The sequence below is a fragment of the Garra rufa genome, chromosome 7, assembly GCF_049309525.1.
Source record: "Garra rufa chromosome 7, GarRuf1.0, whole genome shotgun sequence".
Taxonomy (NCBI): Eukaryota; Metazoa; Chordata; class Actinopteri; order Cypriniformes; family Cyprinidae; genus Garra; species Garra rufa.
Window position 1 is genome coordinate 16,503,782 of NC_133367.1, and position 23,376 is coordinate 16,527,157.

The 23,376-nt window shown below is 36.9% G+C and overlaps 1 pseudogene; it reads right to left on the minus strand.

The window, feature by feature from the left end:
• Positions 1 to 1,480: 1,480 nt before the first annotated feature.
• LOC141337995 (flavin-containing monooxygenase 5-like) lies at positions 1,481 to 16,185 on the minus strand (annotated as a pseudogene).
• Positions 16,186 to 23,376: the final 7,191 nt, after the last annotated feature.

Genomic DNA, 23,376 nt, shown 5'->3' on the forward strand with positions numbered 1-23,376 from the left:
ATTCATGCAGAATTTAAACACATAACCACATGATATTAGATTAAAAAATAAAACATTTCAGAAAAGAACGCAACATCACAGTTGTTTTAACCAATGAGCATTAAGCTGTGTCGTCAGCCAGTCGTTTCCCATCGTGCAGAAAGCTACTGCGCAATCCGACACACAGCCGCCTCGCCATAACATCAGCATGATGTCAGAGAAAGTCAAAACCACTGTAACCAATGAAGAATAATAAGTGAAGACTGTTAGTACTAAATATGACATCTCGTGGTGACCAAATGAAGCTACAGGTTGAAAAAGTGTGTTCAGGTAAAAAAAAAATTCTACTACTCCTTCCATTACACAATGTGTTCTTTGAAGTGAAAACATTGAACGTTCATCAAACTAAGTTAAAAATAGTTCTGATCATTGAAAGGTTTTTTGGGGAACCAAAAATGGCTCTTCTATGGCGTCGATGAGAAAATCCCATTTTGGAATCTGTATTTTAAGTGTGTCCTCTGTCTTTGTATCTTCTATCTTGCTTGCATGCATTTCTATCTCTTTTTAATCTCTATTTTTTTTCTTTGATCACTCTCTTCTTTTTGCTGGGGTGCCAACCAAAACATCAGCAGTTTATGTCACACCTAATTTTTCACCTTACATTTGGAGTTTGTTCCTTGGGTTCCTTGAATTCAACCATCAATGGTTCTGCCAAAGTGAAGAAAGATGGCTAGGTTTCCACCTCATCTTTGCGACTGTGATTAAAGAACTTTTTACTTTAGCAAGTGGAATTTGGTATTCATAATTTGGCTCCATTTGAATCATCAGTGGTTCTGCTGCAGTGGAGAAATTTGGCAATGTTCTCAACAAGAATGTCCTCATAATCTCTCTCTTCCTACACCTCTAAATCTTCTGGAGGGCTCTGGTACTTTCATTGATTGGTTGATGCATTGTCTTGCCAAATGGTGTCTTAGCAAAAAGATCATTATGTGACCAAGAAATTTGCTCACTAATATATGTACAATGGATTGCAATAGATTGAAAATGACACAAGACTGATCAACTACCAAACATCAGATATCAACTACAAGGAATTTCGAAGCTCTGATATATCTGCTAACGAGACTTACGCAATAGATCACTTTCCAAAGATCACAAAGCATCGGATTCAGTCATATTTGGACAAACAAGCAGCTCTGCTTTAAGTACTTAACCTCTGTGATGATTGTCAAAAGATAAATAACATTACCATTACCTGGTTGAAAAATGAAAGATAATTTTCATGTCTGGAAAATCTGGCAGAGCACTTGTTTTGAGATAGATATAAGGGAAAAAATTGACAACTAGTAACACTTGTTAGATTAATTTGTTAGATGACGATTATTTATAATTTTCTCAAAAGAATAAAACATTTAACATATTATTTATTACACAGATTATAAAATATAATGAATCAGATTAAGAAACAATTAGGTTAAAGTACAAATACAAAACAGAGCTTTCAAAAATCAAGTAAGGGGGATCTAATCGATATTCAGACAAAGAGTGGGATTTTCTTTTGCACTGCCATTAAAGAAAAAATCACTGCAGCCCCTCCTGACAGGCCCAGCCAAAAAAATAAACTGAAGGAAGAAGGTTCTGGAATTGGTCGTGTCTTCATGGGTTTGGCCACACGATCCCATTGGGTAAGGATGGCCTGACGGGCACCTCTCCACTGCCCCGGTCCGCTCAGTCGAAACTGGTATGAAGTACAGGGCCCGAAGAAAACTCTCAAACCAACAGCAGGGTCCGTTAGGAGCAGCCAAGCAATGTTTGGAGAGACTCCCACTTCCTTTGCTAGTGTGTCTAGGTATTGGATGTTGTTCACTTGAAGGGCAGCCAGTTTTGGGGGGTAACTGTGGAGACAAAACATTAACTGTAAAAATTATACCTATTTGAAATGATCATCTAAGTAAATAATTATTACCTTTTTAAGTATGGTTTCATGTCTCTCTCAATCATTTTAGCCATTTTTTCAGCTGGAGGAAGTTGGTTAAGTCCTTGAAGAACAGGAGAATTGATATATGAAAATAAGTTTTCAAAGTATAAACATTTACTGCTCTGATAATTACTTTTTTCATGGTTGTTCATTACCTGCAATGACCCTGGTGGCCCAGCGTGCCTGTAGTTCAACGATTGGCATGATCGCCCCTTTGTTCATCAGAAGGCCCATGATGGCCAGTGTTGGACGCTCAAGAGATGGAGGGAAGACTTTTTTATAGAGTTTCAGATCTCCATCAGGACCAGAGTTTAAGGAGGTGGGAAGGAAGGGGAATCCATAATCATATCCTGTGCATAGGATCACTGCATCAATCTTCTCTTCTACACTCCCATCATCAAAGACTACCGTTGAGCCTTGGAACTTCTTCACATTTGCTTTCATCACCAGCTCTCCTACCAGAATGCGACCTGCAAGGTCATCATTTATAGTAACATGCTGGTCGAGGATCCTGGAGTCACAAAACATGAGTAAAGGTCACTTTAAACTATGAGATACATTTTTAACTGTCAAGGCTTTACTTTAATCATCAACAAAGAAAGAGTTTGGAAAGAGTCTTTGAGGATCATGTTTCGGCTTTTCACCTGTGTGGAGGCTGTAGTCCATACAGCTTGTGATCGTATCTCTGATTGACACTTCTCTCCATAATCCAGTTGAGCAGAGCTCGAGGCATAAGAGAGTCCATCAGATGGCGAGCTCGTGTCATCAGTGTCATATCTAGAGGAAGCCCTCTACTGAACATGCGGCCTATGACCCAAGAACCTTTCCGGGTACTGAGGAACGTCTAAGAGCGTGACAAAAAGGAAGAACTGAGAAGAGGAAATTGAATCTGTGGATAGATGAGAATGAATTTGAGCTTGTCTAAAGAGAATAATAGAATGTTAATGAGAACTAAAAGAGTGACCAGTGAATGTGATTCCCAATTGAACGGTCTCTCCCGTTGTGTTTGGAATGCTTATGGGTAATCTAAATAATAATGCTTATTTACTCTGAATACTAAAGCCTGATTTGTTCATGTTTGTGTAGCTATACACGAACAATTGGCGCTTCAACCTGCCAAAAGAGGCAGAGGTGCCTGACAGGTAAGTCGGCTCTGAGCGCGATTTCATCCGAAATTTTCTCCTTCAGCACGAAGATCATCTCTTTGCCGGATTCTAAAGAAGAAACAAGCAGTTCAGAGCCTGAAAGAACGCCTCTCGTCAACTTTTCCAAACATCCGGCAAACACAAGACCGAATTGCCTTAAAATTGAATTGTCATTGAAAATGTTGCACTGGCACTTGGTGTGGCGCGAATGGCGTGGTGCGCAGCGATGCGACAAAATACAATAGAACCTATTTTTGAAATAGTTTTGCATGTATTTGACCGTTTAGGCGCACAGCTTGAGTTAAATGATAACTTAATATGTCCATGTTCTGCTCAGTCTATGAGCGCAGACACAGAACAGTGCAAGTTTTCTTACATGTTAATAAAAACACAACATGAAAGAAACATGATAAATCAAGCACGTCCTGCTTTATGAAAGTCCTGTTACATGATTTTGCTGATTTGTATGTGAAATTAGGCTTTTATGGAGGATCGAAATCTCACCACTAGTAAGGGGGCGGAATGGGGCACGATAATCGTTTCATCTTGATTGCTGTATTTTCATGATTGTTTGAAGCCAAAATTGAAACTGAATTTCGATTAATTGCACAGCCCTACTTCAAGTCAAGTCAAGTCACCTTTATTTATATAGCGCCTTTTACAATAGATTGTGTCAAAGCAACTGCACAGTATTTAAACAGCACAATAGTGTGTAAGTAACGCATTATTGTAACAATCAATTTTCAGTTAAAGGCAGTTCATCAATGAATTCAGTGATATCATCGTCAGTTCAGTTCAAATAGTATACGATATCGCTGGAAAATGTCCCCAACTAAGCAAGCCAGAGGCGACAGCGGCAAGGAACCAAAACTCCACAGGTGACAGAGATGGAGAAAAAAAACCTTGGGAGAAACCAGGCTCAGTCGGGGGACCAGTTCTCCTCTGGCCAGACCAAACAACAGTTTGTACCAATGTCTGATTGTAGAGAACTCATCAGGATCCTGTAGTGTAGCGCCAATGGCCGTCAAGGTTGGCGAGGTCTTTATTGATGATCCGCCTTGGAGCTCATCTGGTTGACATCCACGGCTATTGAAGTCATCTCCAGGTGGTGATCCATGATCTAAGCTGGGTACGGACTGGATCCGGGGGACTGGAGTGACCATCTGATCTGGATACAGGCTGGGTCTGGAGGCTACGGTGACCTCGGAATAAGAATGAAACAGACTAATATTAGCGTAGATGCCATTCTTTTTACTTCCTCCTCAAGAGGGGCTGCCTTGGACAGCAAGCTGATTCGTGTCCTCACTTAGGCCATGGAGGAATTCGGCTTGGATTTTCTTGAGCTCCGAAAGAGCCCGCCCACAGCCGCCTAGACAATTGGTATATCTTCCCGCCAGAGGCCGACATCGTCCTTCCTGGAAGTTCATGGTGCTCTCCCTACTTGATGCGCATTCATTCCTCCAGGCTGGCTTAAGGCTTCATGCATTGACAATGTTACAAGTTTTTTGGGCCAAACTTCTCTGCACAATGGACGAGTCCGGCCCGAGTTCTGACACCTTTAAGGAGTTACGCGCAGTGAGTGACCTGGCTCTGAGCACTACATAGGCCACTGCACAGGCAAACAGCAAAGCCATGGCCAACCTGGTGGTGCTGGAGGGCCACCTTTGGTTGAACTTATCAGACACTTGTAAATCTGGGCCACCCTTCCCTCTCACCGTGCTGCAATGCAAAACACCACTGTGACAGCAGACCCACACTTCTCCTCTTCTTATTGGCTGGTGTTAGCCAGATCAGGGGCATGTGGCCCCTCCAATTTCGGCTCAAAGTATTAATTCTATAATATTGTATTGTATAATATTTTATTATACAGATTCGGGCACTCGAATCTGCCCGGGTAAGTATACAGCGCGATCCTAACACTCCCATAACCTCTACTCCGTGTGGGACTCCACGGACCTTGGGTGCAGCAGCAGCGGAAGACGCGAGCCAGGCCCCGGGCGAGGACCTCTCCACCTCCGCCGCCTCCGGTCTTCGAGATCTCCACCCGAAACCGCTTTGCTCCCCTCCACGAGACGGAACGCGATGCTGTGATCATCGGAGACTCCATTGTCCGGTACGTTCGTGCTAACTTAGCTAACGGTAAAGTGCACACTCGCTGTTTTCCTGGTGCTCACGTTCTCAATGTCTCTTCACAGATACCTGCCATTCTGAAGGATGATGTGAGCTTCGGTGCGATCGTCCTGCACGCGGGGGTGAACGATGTCAAGCTGCGGCAGACGGAGGTCTTGAAGAGGGATTTCGGGAGCCTGATCAAGAAGGTACGCAGCACATCGCCCACGACGAGGATCATCGTGCCAGGACCGCTTCCCACGTATAGACGTGCACACGAAAGGTTCAGTAGACTTTTTGCTCTAAATGAATGGTTGTTGTCATAGTGTAAAGAACAGAAACTGCTCTTTGTTAATAATTGGAATCTTTTCTGGGAGCGTCCTAGGCTTTTCCGCACTGATGGCCTGCACCCCAGCAGAGTCGGAGCAGAACTGCTGTCGGACAACATCTCCAGGACGCTGCGCTCCATTTGACTAGTAAGCATATCTTCAAATAGTTGCGTTGATGGCTTTTGTTCTGCACATTTAAACGATAGCATTGGTGCTGTCCAATCTATAAAGACTGTGTCTGTTTCTCGAATAGTGAGGTCAAAACAAAAATTTAATGCAGGATCTAGAACAAATCTAATCGTGATTAAACCAGAAAAATGCACAATAAATGAACAAAAACAATTTTTAAAGCTTGGGCTCCTAAACATTAGATCACTCACACCCAAAACACTTATTGTAAATGAAATGATCACAGATAATAGTTTTGATGTACTCTGCTTGACTGAAACTTGGCTAAAACCAAATGATTATATTGGTCTGAATGAGTCTACTCCACCAAACTACTGTTATAAGCATGAGCCCCGTCAGATTGGTCGTGGCGGTGGTGTTGCAACAAAATATAGTGATATTTTCAATGTTACTCTGAAAACAGGGTACAGGTTTAATTCATTTGAAGTACTTCTACTTAATGTTACTCTGTCAGATATGCAAAAGAAATCTCTCCTATCTCTTGCTCTGGCTACTGTGTATAGACCTCCAGGGCCGTATACAGATTTCCTAAAAGAATTATCAGATTTCCTTTCAGACCTATTGGTTAATTTTGATAAAGCATTAATTTTTGGGGATTTTAACATTTATGTTGATAATACAAATGATGCGTTAGGACTTGCGTTTACTGACCTGTTAAACTCTTTTGGAGTCAAACAAAATGTCACCGGGCCCACTCATCGTTTTAATCATACACTAGATTTAATTATAACTCACGGACTTGATCCTACTGATATAGATATCGTACCTCAAAGCGATGATGTTACCGATCATTTCCTCGTATCGTGCATGCTGCGTATTAATGACGTTAACTATATAGCTCCGCGCTATCGTCTGGGCAGAACTATTGTTCCTGCTACCAAAGATAGGTTCGCAAATAACCTGCCTGATTTATCTCAACTGCTCTATGCACCCATAAATAAACATGAACTAGACAAAATGACTAGTAACATAGACACTATCTTCTCTAACACATTAGAAGCTGTTGCCCCCATCAAGCTAAAAAGGTTAGAGAAAAACGTACTGTGCCATGGTACAACAGAAATACCCATTCTCTAAAAAAAGAAACTCGTAATCTTGAGCGTAAATGGAGAAAAACTAACTTAGAAGTTTTTAGAATTGCATGGAAAAACAGTATTTCCAGCTATAGACGGGCTTTAAAAGCTGCTAGAGCTGAGTACATCCACCAACTCATAGAAAAAACCAAAACAATCCAAGGTTTTTATTTAGCACAGTGGCTAGATTAACAAATAACCAAACGCCACCTGACCTGAATATTCCTGCACAGTTTAATAGTAACGTCTTTTTGAATTTCTTTACTGATAAAATAGACCACATCAGAAATACAATAACTAATAAAGATACTACAGCAAATGATACTTCACCATTAGTCATTACACCCGAAGAAAAACTGCAGTGCTTTACAACTACAGGAACAATTAAATAAACTTATCACCACATCTAAACCAACAACATGCCTATTAGATCCTGTACCCACTAAATTATTAAAAGAGTTGTTACCTGTAGCAGAAGTACCGCTTCTTAATATTGTTAACTCATCGTTATCTCTAGGTCATGTCCCAAAACCATTCAAACTAGCCGTCATTAAACCTCTTAAGAAACCACAGCTAGACCCTAGTGAAATGGCAAATTACAGACCCATTTCTAATCTTCCATTTATGTCTAAAATTCTAGAAAAAGTTGTGTCCGCTCAATTGTGCTCCTTCTTGCAAAATAATAATCTCTTTGAAGAATCTCAGGTTTTAGGCCCCACCATAGCACAGAAACTGCACTTGTAAAAATCACAAATAACTTGCTACTTGCGTCAGATCAAGGCTGCGTCTCATTGCTAGTTTTACTTGATCTTAGTGCTGCATTCGACACTATAGATCATGACATAATCATAGATCGATTACAAAACCATACAGGTATTCAAGGGCAGGCTTTAAGATGGTTCAGATCATACCTGACTGATCGCTACCACTTTGTTTATTTAAACGGGGAGTCATCGCAGCTAACACCAGTAAAGTATGGAGTGCCACAAGGATCTGTCCTAGGTCCTCTACTATTTTCAATTTACATGTTACCCCTCGGTAATATTATTAGGAAATATGGGATTAGTTTCCATTGTTATGCTGATGATACTCAACTATATACTTCAACAAGACCAGATGAAACTTCTAATTTAGCAAAGTTAACAGAGTGTGTTAAAAATGTGAAAGACTGGATGACCAATAATTTTCTACTATTAAATTCAGATAAGACAGAGATATTACTTATTGGACCAAAAAACAGTACACAGAATCTCTTAAACTGCAATTTGCAACTAGACGGATGTACTGTTATTTCCTCTACAGTCAAAAATCTGGGTGTTATATTAGACAGCAACCTGTCTTTTGAGAATCATATTTCCTATGTTACAAAAACAGCATTCTTCCATCTCAGAAACATTGCTAAGCTACGGAACATGTTACAATCCCTCACGCTCCCTAAGGTCGCAAAACTCTCGACTTTTAGTAGTACCTAGGATAACAAAGTCCACTAAAGGAGGGAGAGCCTTTTCACATTTGGCTCCCAAACTCTGGAATAGCCTTCCTGATAACGTTCGGGGTTCAGACACACTCTCTATGTTTAAATCTAGATTAAAGACTCGTCTCTTTAGTCAAGCATTCAAATAATGTATCTCATAACGTGGTACTTCAGTTACACCTGATCAAATGCACTTCAACATTCTTCAGCTTGGGCTAAACACATAATTTTTGCTTGGTTGGAACAGCAGCTACGCTAATTATTTCTCTATTTGTTTCTCTGTTTCTGCCACAGGATTTCCATCCCGTGGTAACTAGGATTTACACAAGATTCAGTCTGGATTCAGAATACCCGGGAAGAGATGATGCCAACCCCTCAGAGGACCGCCGATGACGCCAGCCTTGAAACAACATACAGCACTACGTGATTTTTCTACAAGTTTGATTACAGCACATAATCATTACAATTAGTGTTCATGATCAGTTTGATTACACCGTTACTGCTTTTAACATTTATATCATATGTACATCGACTTAACATCAGAGGTGTCAAGTAACGAAGTACAAATACTTCGTTACCTTACTTAAGTAGAATTTTTGGGTATCTATACTTTACTGGAGTAATTATTTTTCAGCCTACTTTTTACTTCTACTCCTTACATTTTCAAGCAATTATCTGTACTTTCTACTTCTTACATTTTAAAAATAGACTCGTTACTCCTATTTTTTTCGGCTCAATTGTGTTCATTCATGTCATCGTTCAAAAAAGAAAAAAAAAAACTATCCAGATAAATTGCGCCATTCACATGAATTTGTGAATTTGGTTGTGGTTGGATGAGAAGTATAAACATATCCCATTCCGACACCCTATTGGTTTGTACGCGATCCATCACACCTGCACGTGACACAAATCACGTCACACTCCAGCAGGGATGTACTGGCCATCGGGGAGAACCGGGACATTGCCGGTGGGCCCACTGGGCCGATCGCCGAAGCGAGGCAGACCTCCTCCATATTAGGCGCTATTTTAAATGACATTCGAAACTGCAAATAGCCCAAATGTGTGAAGCGGCGGGATCAGTCACCCGCACAGCGCTGACGAACGTACGCTGCGCTTCCACCACGATGTAAAGTGATAAACAGCGCAAGTTGCTTGACGCATTCAGATTTAAAAAGAGTTGTGTTAGGCAGTTGTGTGATATGAGCAGGGCCGCTGCTGGCCAAATGGGTGCCCTAAGCAGAAATTTACTTTTGTGCCCCCTCCCCCAAATATTACGGAAGTTATTTTTGGTCAAAAAGGTAAATAAAGAGCGAAATAGCAAGATCAAGAGCAAGAGTTTTATCAACAAAAAAGATTTACCTCCAATGGCTATGATTTTATTAATACAGTTGTCTGATTGATTTAATAATCTCAGAATCATACAAAAAGGAAGTTTTTACTATGATAAAAAGCATGGTTATCTGCCTTTTTATCTATCTTTCTATCATATCCATGCTTGTAAATTGTGTTTTATAGAATATATAATATTTGTATTTGTCTGTATTTTTGTAAATATATTTTTATTCTGTGTTTTTACCTGTACATGCACTGTACATGTCGCAGTTTTGACAATAAAGCAGACTTTGACAATAAAGCAGACAAGGGTTATGATGTCCACATATTTTTGTTGAGGAAATGATAGGAAAGATTATGTGGACATTTTAATTTTGGTCAATATTAAACAAGGAATTCGATCATCATGTAAGTGTAACAACTGCATTTACCAGACCTTTGGTGCCCTTTTCAGGCATTTCTATTAAAATTGTAATGTAAACTGTTACTTTTGTATTAGATTATGTATTTTAACACTGTTATTTAATGTCACCATATGGTCATTATTAATCAATAATCATAATTGCCTCTGTGTTTTAATATAATGCATTTTAAGTCATTTTGTTTACTTAGATCTGCTTGTATTCATATTAAGAAAGATGCCTTAGTCGTGAAATTATTACCGACATTAAAACACTATTAACGTCGACAGAATAAAATAAAGTTTCACAGGATTATGAACGTACCTAAGTGATGCACGGGCTTCATATTGGGCTTTTTTTTCTTTCGTTTCTCGGCGGCGGACTGTTGATGTCTCTTTCCAGGACCAGGCATATTGTTCATCAATTATTATCATCATTTTTGGCCAAATAGGCAGCCGTAAACAGAGGTTAAGGCACGTCGCTGCGCGTCATCACGTGTGCTTACTAGCCTACTCTGCATTCACAGAAAATGCAATATAGCCTATACGTTTATATTTTTGTTTATTTGTATATGTATATTATTAATATTAATTTATTATTAAAAAAGGCTATATAAAAACTAAAATAAATAATAATAAAAATAATAAAATAATACAAATATTTTTTTTGAGCAGCTGGGATGGTGCCCCCCTGGGACTTGGTGCCCTACGCAGACTGCGTACTCTGCGTATAGGGAGCGGCGGTACTGGATATGAGAACATTAAAGGTTCTGTAGGTTCTGCTGGGCTGCTGAAAACAGCTGCAGGATGAGGTAAAGTGATAAATGCCAATACATAATTACTGTCATTTTATAAAAAAAATTATTGTTTATTATTATGAATTAAAAAAAATAGCTATTGTAATGTTTTCTTGTGACGATATCGTACTAATACTTGTCAGTTAATATCTGGATTTTAAGCAAAAATTTCTTCCTTTTTAAATGTTAAGTTGTAATTCATTTTAATTGGAGAAAAATGTTAATTCAGTAAGAGCCTGATTAAGGATAAATATCAGTGCCTTATATAAATAAGGTGTTTACTACACATATTAAAGTTCTTAAAGGGACAGTTCACCCAAAAATAAAAATTGTCATTATACTGTATACAACATCATGTAATTTTAATCCTGTATGAACTTCTTCATTCTTCTGTGGTACATAAAGGAAGATACTCTGAGAAATTCAAACATTTTGTCTTTAGTATAAATCAATAGAGTAGAATTGTTCTACAAAAGTAAGTAATTTTTACAGAATTTATTAGCATGTCCTGCATTCTAGCTCAAAATCTGTGCTTTACTGCATGTATTTCTATGTGACAAAAATGCATTATTCATTTGTTGCATTTGAATTCAGTATCAATCATTATTTGATTCTGTCCTGTTTTATTCATACATTTATTTACTTCAATTAAAGGCCCTATAACCCAAACAAAACTCACGGGGGAACTTGTGGGCTGGATTTGTCCAAGGCCAAATTTTAACCCCAGTCCAGCCCTGCACTCCAGCAAGGATATAGCCAGTGTCCGGGTCGTTACTCAAAAATGATGATTTCTCTCAAGTTATTATTTCTCCACTACTAGCTTATTTATCAAACGGGTGCTTTCTCTTCATCCTCTGCAAATGAAGCTACAGTAGGTAGTTTGGTAGAGGGATGTTTGAATAAATTAGCGTTTGCGATTGACAATGTTGTGATAACACAATACTTATAGTCAGCAACTAGTCATCATATCTCCCGCTTTGTGAAACATGTTAATGCTCAGTAGTACACATTTATGGTTCTTTAATGTATTTGCATTGTATTAAAATGCTTTTATTTTCATTGGGCATATGTGGCTGAAACAGGTAGCCTAGTGCATCTCAATTTTTTGTCATAGTCACTATGGCCTTTAGAAATGTTTTTTGGGGAGGTGGGGTAGTGCACAATAGGTCCCTGTGGCGCGGCCCAATCTTTTGTCCTTAATGGTATTTTTTTCTATACATTACTTTTACTTTTTTACTTTAAGTAGTTTTAAAACCAGTACTTTTATACTTTTACTTGAGTAAAAAGCTTGAGTTGATACTTCAACTTCTACAAAAGTCTTTTTAAATCCTAGTATCTATACTTCTACTTGAGTAATGAATGTGAATACTTTTGACACCACTGCTTAACATACAGTATTCACCACTAATAAGCTACGAAATATATTGTAGTAGCCTACATTTTTGTACAGCTGCTTTGCAAAGATTTGTATTGTGAAAAGCGCTATACAAATAAACTTGAATTGAATTGAATTAATTCTTGCTTGCCTTCTCACATGTTCTGCTGAGCTCCACAGCAATGTCTCCACCAGAATTCCCAATCCCAACGACAACAACTCTCTTCCCAATGTAAGGACCAGGGTGCTTGTATTCCAAACTGTGAATTTTTGTCCCTGGGAATGTATCAATACCTGTAGCAAATAAAATTATAGAAAAAGATATATAATATACTAATGTTTCTAAATATTAAATCCATAATATGCATTGAGTTGAGCCATGCAAGGAATTAGTTCTATTCAGTGCTGAATGCTGTATATATGATGACAGAGGTAAGCACCTGGGAAGTCTGAGAGGGGTTTATTGGGTTGTGTGAATTGTCCTGCACACACTAGCACACCGTCAAAGACATGTCTCTCCTCTCGTCCATCTCGATCCACCGTCACCACGTCCCACTGACCAGAGTCCGAGAAATCCGGCCTTTGTCTCACACTGTGAACTGTGGTCTGAAATACACCCAACCACATACAGCCTAAATGCTACCTGTCATATTTATGAATGGAATGATTCTTTTCATTAAACACTGCAGAAATTCCTGTGCACAATGTGCTTCTGGAACATCCCTGTTACCATACAATCTGATTGGTTGAAAGGTATGTTTGCTAGGACCAATAAGGATGTAAATCTAGGAAGTTTTAACAGTTGTGATGTTATGGTTTTTATTACCTGAAAGTGAATGTAATTGAGCAGGTTGAAGTGCTCAGCATAGAGTTTTAAGTACTGCATGAACATAGAGTTGTGCATGAAGTTGGGGTAATGATCAGGCATAGGAAAATCACTGAAGCACATCATTTCTTTAGAGGTGTTCACTATGAGAGAACGATAAATGCTGCAACAACCAACTGTCTCAGGTTGTTCCTGTGGATGAACAGGGGAACACAGTCAGTAACTTTGAATGCACTAATGGATAAAACACAGTTAGCTTTGAAAGTTTTGTTAAAAGGTGTGTAATATTGTTTAATGTGAACGGATACGTTCACTTCCAGAACAAAAATTTACTTACCCCAAGTGATCCAAGATGTTCATGTCTTTCTGTCTTCAAAGGGCTCTACAGGGGACTTATCTAGCAAAACGACCTGTCATTATCTTTAAACTGATTTACTGTTTAACCACAAAGGCTTGTCTTGCACCAGCCTGACTGCATGCATGACGAAATCATGTTGGAAAGGTCACGCGTGGTTAGTTCTTCAACGCGTGACCTTTCCGACCTGGTTACGTAATGCATGAAGATGCGCATGTGTATGTCTGGTTGAAAAGTATATACATATTTATTTTTAAAGAAAATAGCAGATCATTTCACTAGATAAGACCCTTATTCCTCAGCTGGGAGCATGTAGAGTCCTTTGAACCTACACTGAAACTGCAATTTGGACCTTCAACCCATTGATCCCCATTAAAGTCCACTATATGGAGAAAAATCCTGGAATGTTTTCCTCAAAAACCTTAAATTCTTAGCGACTAAAGACAGAAAGACAAAAATGTCTTGGATCAAATAATAATAATACTAAAAAAAAATACTCTTTCTTATCCCATCATAATATGTAGCAATAACAATAAGTAAGCCATTTGAAGCATTTTTGCCAACAAAAGTGCAAACAAAACCAACTCATCCAGGGATGGACTTAGACTAAACTTCAGGCCGGGAAATCTTACACTCATACAGGCCATCCCAAAAACCCACAACAAATTCTACAACCATGGACAATATATATATATATATATATATATATATATATATATATATATTTTTTTTTTTTTTTTTTTTTGTCTAGCCATTATTATTATCACATAAAAAAAAAAGTTTAAATCCATTGGCTGGTGCCACTTAAAATAATTAAAGGCCATCTCTTGAACCTCCATTTACCTTTTTATAAAAGACCATGTGCTATTGTTTTATCTTACCTAAATGTAAAATTTGTTAGCCTACAATAATAGCTACATCCTGAATATATATTTAGTAAAATCCTAATACGGAACATGTTTTTGCATTATCATGGGTCATGTTTTGTTATAAGGAAAATTAACCATGGTTTTTAAGGCCTATGGTAAAAATGTAGTTGCCGTGTTTTTTGTTTTGGTATTTTTATTACAATTCGTATAAACCGAGTTTTACCACAAATAGCCTACAATAAAGTCTAGAATTTGTGGTTACCATAGTTTAACTGTAGTATGGTTTTTGGTTTTTAGTGAAAACATGGTTCATTTTTGTAAGGGTTGTATTGTTGTTGGCCTAAGCTCCCTCTAAACTTGTTGTAAGACAATGTGAATGTTTGTCTGCAAAGTTCCTACTCTTTACCACAGTTCTGTCATTTTGTTAATTTTGCAGCAAACTGACTGCTACTGATAATATTTGCAAGCAGTATAATGCTTAAATAAGTAAATAGTTTACAGATGTATTTGACCTGTACATGAAGTCCTTAACAGGACAGTTTTGCCTCTCTGTTCCACCCGGGCGCTACATTCTTGCATTCTTCTGGCGGACGCGCGGATGGGCGGAGCCGTGCGCGAGACGAATTGCGTCAAGGCGAAGCAGATTACGATTTATTAGAGTTACTTTGTATCAATGTTATTTACTTTTAATGTGTATATGTTTGTGTTTGTCATCATTTTAATTTAAATTATTGGTCATTATTTTATGGATTTGTATGTGATCCCTTGGCTTTGTTCTTTTTGTATTATCTGTTCAAGCATTAATAAAAAAAAAAAAAAAAAAAAAAAAAAAAAAAACGATTTATTAGAGTTTTATTATTGAATAGCGAATTTGGAAATAATGCCTTTAGTACATTCGGCAGGCAACAGAAACAACAACAATAATATATATGAAAATAAAATATAAATTTAAAAAATGACAGCGGGCCAAGCTGGCTGCCAGGCCACCGGGAATCTCCCGGTTCTCCCGATGGCCAGTCCGCCCCTGAACTCATCTAACAATGCGAGTTGTGAGGTAGGGCTAATTTGTGTATTTTCTTCTGTACAGCAAATACAATTTAAACAAGTAAAAACATAAAAATATTTAGAAAAAATAAAATAAAATAATAAAACTAACAAGAAATGACCATAAAACATTATTCAAAAATTTGGAGATTTTTTTTTTTAGAAGAAACGGGAAAAAAAAAAAACTTTAATACGGTTCACAAGGGACAGTAAGGACATTTATAATACAACATATTTACTTTTAAATAAACGCTGTTCTTTTGAACTGTCTATTCATAAAAAAAAAAATCTTTACAAATGTACCATGGTTTCCACATAAATATTAGCAACACAACTGTTGTCAACACTGCTAACATTATATTAATAATTGTTTCTTGAGCAGCAAACCTGCATAATAGAATGCAATCTGAAGGTCCATGTGACACTGAAGACGAGTAATAATGCTAAAACTTCAACTTTGACATCGCAGGAGTAAATACTAATTTTGATGTATGTATATATTAGAAAATGGTTATTTTAAATTGTAATAACATTTCACAAAATTATTATTTTTACTGTGCATAAGAGACTTATTTCACTTATTTCAACATTATCAACTGTAGTACAATGGAATTTAATAAATTTTTAAGGCAGGGGGTTTGGTATCTTATATTGCTCATTGTTTTCCCAATTCCTTTTAGTATCATGCATGGCACAGACATGACACACTTTACCTTTATTGTTAATCTGTTTAAATTCAATTTACATTGTTTAAAATTAAGTTTAAGTTTAATTTCAACCTTAAACCTCCAGAGTCCTCCAATATCATCACTGCTCTCAAAACACACAGGCTCCAGCCCTTCATCCAAGCAGCATTTGATGGAGGTTAATCCAGAGCTGCCTGCTCCAATCACAGCCACTCGCTTGGGCATGCTGTGGGTCTTCATAAGAAACACAGAACGATCACTCAAAGAAAACAAATGGTCATTATTTTGAAAAAAATTGGTCTTCTCAACTGTGCACCGTTCATTTATCACAGTCATTCACAAAACACACATGCCAGCAGACACAAAGACAGACACCAAACATATGCTGCAAGCTTGACACTAAAGACGCAAATATAAATCTTACCTTTAAACTGAAGATGGTCTCAAGCCCTCAGCCTTCAAAAACGCTGAAACTGTGTTTTTCTGTTCCTAACAGTTACAGCAGCTTCCCCTGGCAACTGTCTCATTGAATTCAGCCTTTTATGCAAGTATCTTATATTATGTATCTGAGGTCTCAGCTGCCACTGGTTTAGGGTGGTTTGAACTGGAATGAATAATTAAGGTGGAAAAAAAGGGTAGGTTAAATATTAGGAAGACTATCAAGAACATTCAGTCATTTCTTATTGTAACAAACATGCAAGTTTTTATCTTTTGTTGTTGTCACAAACCTTATCATAAGACAAAAGATTATTACATTGCTTTTTTGCAATAGTCTAAAACCTTTAGTTAATAAAAAAAATCTAATAATCCACAGAAATAAATTATATTTGAAAGTATTTTAAAATATAAAACTGTTATTTTAAATTACAATATTTCATAATATTACTTTTTTGAATCAAATAAATGGAAATTTAATGAGCATGAGAGACTTCTTTAAAAAACAGAAAATCTTTTGAACAACATTGTAAATGTGTTTTCTGTGTTTAAAATATCAGTGGCCACTAAAACTTTGATTAAAATAAGCCATACAGGTTGTCCTTTAATATGAACAAACCTGGAAAGCCATAAAATTATTTTACCAATGTTTACTGATAACTGTTAGTGTCTTCCTTAAAATTCCCTGCAGAGGTCACTGCGGCATTACAGTTTTAAGAACATGAGACTGTGATTCAATCACTGGTGGAAAGTGTACTAAAAAATTGCACTTAAGTATTGCTACTTAAGACATAAAAGTACAAGTAAAAGTACTGAAAAGTTATATGACCCAAGTACGATATGTTGTTTGCGTAAAAACAACTTAAGTTATTGCGTTATTACGCAATACATGCCTTTTTTATTTTGACCGAAATAAGGCGTTGTGAACATTACGAAGCATTATATTTCCGCATTTCGCTGCGTTTGAAAGTTCAAGCTTGGTGAACTCTGACTTGCGAAATTGCATCACATGACTCTGTCAGGGTATATACAGAACTTCTTAAGCTGAATTTAATACCTTTTAATACCTTTTTAATACCTTAAAAAATAATACCTACGCAACTTAGAGCTGCAACTAGTGGCGTAAATGAAATATCTTTGCAAATGGAATAACGTATTTCATCACAATGTAACAAGGTCATTATAACTTGATGTTTAATGTTTAGAAATTATTTCAAGAATATAAGCATTTTGGCTCGTTTATGTGTGTGGTGTTCTGTGAGAGCTGTGTGTGGAGAGAGGAAGTGTTTTTCTGAATGTCTAAATGTGTTTTATCTATTTGTCCACATTGTTTTAAACTGCTGTACAGATGTGTGTTGCTATCAGGGCTGTTCCAAGCATGTTTACGATGTGTTCATTATCAAACTCCAAAATTAGATTTTTTTTTAAACGTCATTACTTTATTTGAAATTAATGCATGTATTTTAGTTTGTTGTGTATATGTGTTTCATTCGATCAGATAACATTTTAAGCTGTCATATGGTCACGTTACAATGTACCCTACCTACGGGGCATGTTGTCACATTTCACTTCTTTTCTTTTGAGGTAAATAACGAAAAACGTGTACACTGTAAATATGAAACAAAGCCACATATTTGTACTAGACAAGTGTGAAAGCAATGTGGACAAAAATTGTACTCTGAACCCCGTGTAGACTTACACAAACCGTGAAATTCAAAAAGTGTTAGGTTGTGCCCTGTGCTCCCCTTTTGAAAACGAAACTATTTAAATCGCTTTAAGTTATGAATGAAAAGAGAGGCGAGATAAATCACATCAATAACAATCTGTATTTTTCTTGTAATCAAGAACATTTATTTTGACAAAATTACCTAATTAATGCCAACGACAGTGAACACATCTCCACCTCATAGCCGCATAAAATCGCTGGTGTCAGTCGCAAATATATGTTTAAAAAATCTTAGTGAAAACGACTGGCAACGACTGTTTTTCTAAGATTATAATCTTTAGACACCACACTATGCGATTTTTTGTGATGACTACAAACAGTGACTGAGCCCAAATGGAACAGACTATGTCCGACTAGGCACGATCCGTGATCAGGACCAAATTCCATTCATAATCTGCACGACAATCGTGTAGTGTGTTCTCGGTTTAAGGGCACCGGAAGGACTGCTGTTTTTGCAGTTTGCTTGCGGTTTAATAATCATTTGAAATGGGCAGTTCCAGTAGTAAGGTTTAATGATTTATATTGAACTCTGTCACGGAAATTATGTATAAACCCTTAAACAATTTAATTATATTTACAGCGAACTTGTATCTTTTGTACGCTGTATTATGGCATAGACGAGCGCATTGTAAAATGAATGGATGGATGATTAAGCTGGGGGCGCCATCTTCTGGTGAGAGGCGGATCGGGAATTCAAACAGACAGCGAATCTCACAGTGCATTATGGGTTATCTCTAACTGTAGAGTGTACATCGGTTGTACACTCGTTTCTGCGATGAATTGTGGGATTGAATGAGTGCACTCGATATCGTCCACTATGGTTTCGAACACCACTTAAAATGGCTGTTCGCTCAAATAGTGCACTATTTGAGGGTATAGGGGGCGATTTCGAATACAGCCCGTCTGTGGATAAAGACTAGAAGGGAGACATGATTCGCTACTGGGCATGCACACATCAATCTAATGTTATTTTTATCACACTGTACAACAATTATGCTATTTTTGTATTATAGTATGGGCTAAAGTTTCGGGTTGGGGTAGGCGACGTTAAAAAAACACAATCTAATAGGTCGAAAAATTAATTGCATTGTTAGTTTCTGGTCGGAGATGTCTACCGTGACCAACAACGGGAGATCGATTCGTTACAGCATGAACTCTAGCTGAATGAAAAGAACCTTAAATTTAAATATTAAAAAATGCTGCATTGCAGTAAAGTGACTATTTTTTTTTTTACCTTTCAAATGTATTATTAGTTGTCATGTGCTGAATTTAAGTTTTTTAAAGCAGTATCCGATGGAATTTTGCATGCTCAAAGTCTAGTGTGACCGGAGCTTTACACAGTATAACATTAGTACAACTGTATAAAATAACGTATTTTCTGTTTCATTCTGTGATGAGAAGCAACATGGAACTAAGCAAAACATGATATTAATCTCATATTTGACGCTATATAAGCAAAAGTAAATTCAGTCGTTTTTGAAACGCCTCTAGAGCATGCAAGTGCAGCTCTTTGAATGGAAAAAAACCTTTAAATTCTTCAAAACTGTTCAATAAGCTTATGAATTCATATTTGAAAACACCAATGAAATCTGACAGCAACAGTTTCATAAAGCTTGTTTCTAATGTTCACATACCGTTCAAAAAAGGCTTGTTTTTGATGCGAGTGTGCCAAAGCTGCCTTTTTCACTGGAGCTTCTAACGGCTGCTGCAGTGACACGATGATATTACTTATCAACGATTGGCTCTTTCATTTAGAAGGCGGGGCTTATTCTACACATATGTATATTTATGTTTCAATGCTTTGTATATTTAGTAAATATGTCTATATTCAAACAAAAATGTGTAACATTCTATGAGGTGGTGATTAGTTATTTTTGTATTTTTTGTTTGTTTTTCATGAGTCTTTTTTATGACCTTCAAGTGTATATTTGTTTTTTGGCAGCATTATTGTTTCTAAGTTGCTGGTTTTGATTCATCTTTCATTTTGTGCTCATTTTCTTTAGTTTTCTCTTAAAGTCCCCCTGAAATCAAAATTAAAGTTTTTTGGCTTTTAGTATGAACATATTAGCCTTAAGGTTATCTATAAGCTATTGTGCTGCAAAACAAAGACAAAATTCGCGTTTACAAGAGATGGGCATTTAAAACTTACAGTCTCGTCACTTCCGCCAATATGAATCAACGATTTTGATGATATCACCATGCACTTCAGTTTCTCATCAAACGTTCTGTCCAATCAAATGCTCTCTAGAGTTCGTAGTGTCCTGCCCCCTACACAGAGACGCAATATCCCGGAGCAGATCATATGTGCGATCGGCATGTATTAAACTACACAGCCTCAGCATGATTACGATCACTATATCGTTTTAGCAAGAGTTTCATATTGAATCTGTGGGGTGATTTATTAGACTGTGGCTGTCATAAGGTTATGCGGCTTTACCGAGTTCAACTGCTCTGGCCGGAGCTGATATAAATGGAATGCTATTGGCTATTCAAAATTAGTGGGCGGGGCTGGGCGATATGTTTTTGTTTCATGTAAAAGTAGGTCACCACATAGAATAACGCTGCGTGTTTCAAGGCACTTCAGTGTACCTTTAATTGTGCATCAGTCAAAGGAAAAAAATATAATATAAATCATAAGTCATTTAAATATCTCAATATTTCAATATTTAAAACTGTATATTTAAAACATTAATCTCATAACATAGTTATTATGATATGCATTAATGCCACCTCTGAATCGTGTAAAAAAAAAACTGTTCTTGCTGTGCAAAAGTGATTTGTTGCTGATCTCATTTGACTGAAAACGTATTCCTCCCAATTGTATCGATTTAATTTATTTTAATTTGATGTTTAATTGCATTTAAAAAAAAAATATTGCCATGAAAGATGACATGCATTTGATAAATTTAGAAAAAATGGCATTACAAAGGTTAAAATAATAATAAGAAAAAAAGTTCAAGGAGTCAAATGTCGCTATAGGAAGGTTAATTTCTGTACAACCGAAAGGACATCTAAAATTACCATTATTAATATATATTATATTGGATTAGTAGACATTTTGGGCCACACTCCATACAAGTTGGTGGCGGCACTCTGCTTCATCTTGCTTGCCAACCGCTAATAAACCCTAGAAGAAGACTTGAAAATGACTCTTGTCCTCTAGTGGTCAAACGCTGTAGTTTCATTTCTGAGGGTATGTATCTGCTTTCTGGGATTTTCTATACATGTAGGGCGGCTTTTAGGTTTACAATACAGAAGCATTAGGTGGGTACACGTACTTTTGATGTGTCATTTATGTAAAATAAAAAAATATTACTGCAACAGAAACACAAAACAGATGCCAGTATTGCTGTGGTTGTGTTATAAACAGAGGGTCATTTAGTGTCACTGCACAAGTGTAATTAATCTTTTATTATCATGTAGCGTGAAATCTTCGACACATTTGATGCTCTTTATTTGACTGAAATATATGTATTTTTTAATGTGAATGTTTTGTGTGACTACCGCTCATGTTCGCGTGACGTCATAAACTCGTTGAAGTGTCGCCGTTGTGTCACTTTTGTAAGTAATGAACGCAGGAGCATTTAGCAGTGTGTCAGCTTTACCGCATAGTTTCAGTCCTGTACGTGTTCCAGACACGAACGATTACTCATACTGTCCCGTTTGTTGCTGAGGAGTGCTGCTATTTAAAATGATCAAGCTTATGATTTTCACCCGCTGGACCATGAATCCGGTGAAAAGTCCCTCAGACTCACGTCGAACAAGAGACCCGATGCATACCTACAGACCATAGACATGTGACTAGTAAACAACCAACCACCCATTCAGAACTGGGTACTAAAATCTACCAGAACATTGAACTAGCCAAGTACACCTATTTTATAATGTCTATATATATATATATATATATATATATATATATATATATATAAAGTGGTTTGTATGCATTTGTTGGGTAACACTCTTTCACCCCATTGCTCCTCAGGTGGAGGTTACAAAGCTAGAATTATTGGAACAAGAGTGGATATCTTGAGCGGTCAACATAGCCTATTTGTGTCTGATCTACTATTATCATTGGAAACTCAAGGTGAGATTTTCTGATTATGATCTTAACCTGACACTTTACATTTCAAACAGTGTTTTACGTGTGGACAGGAGCCCTATTATGTTCATAAAAAAAAAATAGTTTGTTAGTTTCTTATTAAAGTTGATGCAAACAAAATTAATGATTAACCACTATCAAACACAAATCATAAACTGTATGTCATACATAGTATTTATTCTTTAAATGACCTAGACACTGGCCAAAAAACAACAACAGCAACAACAACAACAACAACAACAACAGGATATTCCCTGATAGCACATGTACATCATAAGGGATGAATAAGATGCAAACATGTTTAAAAAAAATGTACTGCACATAACAGCTTTTGCACGTTTTTTACACTCAGGCAGACACTATCGACACCTTGACATCAAGTTCGAACATCTACGTTCTCACGCAGGAGCTGTTTTTTTCTTTCTGCTCAACAGATTAAACCACATTTCTGTTTAGTTGTAAATAATGGATACCAGAGTTTACTTTGTCACCTTTTCAAGGATAGTTTGCATCTATGTTTAGCAAACATGAAAATGCTCATCCATAGACTCCAAGTCTGAGTCCGTTGCAGGAGGTTTCCAATGAAAATGATCTGACAATAAGTTTTTTTTTTTTTACTCAGAACACTTAGGTTTGATCATCTTCTGATTTTGATTGGTGCATATTTCACATGACTCTCCTCTTCAACTTTCTGTGAAAAAAAGCATAACACAAGATATTATAATTGTTATTTTTTTTAGTTACTAAAAGTTACTATTCACTGTTCTGCTGTATATATAAATATAACAATGCAACAATGGTCCTCTTTCTCAGCTAGTGTTAGTGGAGTTTCACAATGGAAAGAGAATGCATTTTTGCATTACACTTGTGCTGTTTTTTTCTCATGAAAATCTGATTTTCAATGTGAATAATATTCTCCTGTAATCAATTTAATAAAAGTGACATACAAAGTAAAAAAATATGAGTTTAGAAATGTCAAATTATGATATACTTGACATACTATGACATACAGATTACGAGATATGCAAGTTTGTTTATACACACAATTAGTCAAAATTTCAACATTTTAAGTAATAATTTGAGTTTTTGAAGTCTCATTGTTTAAACTGTAGATTTTAAACGTTTTAGGTTTTATCATTTTGATAATTTTCAT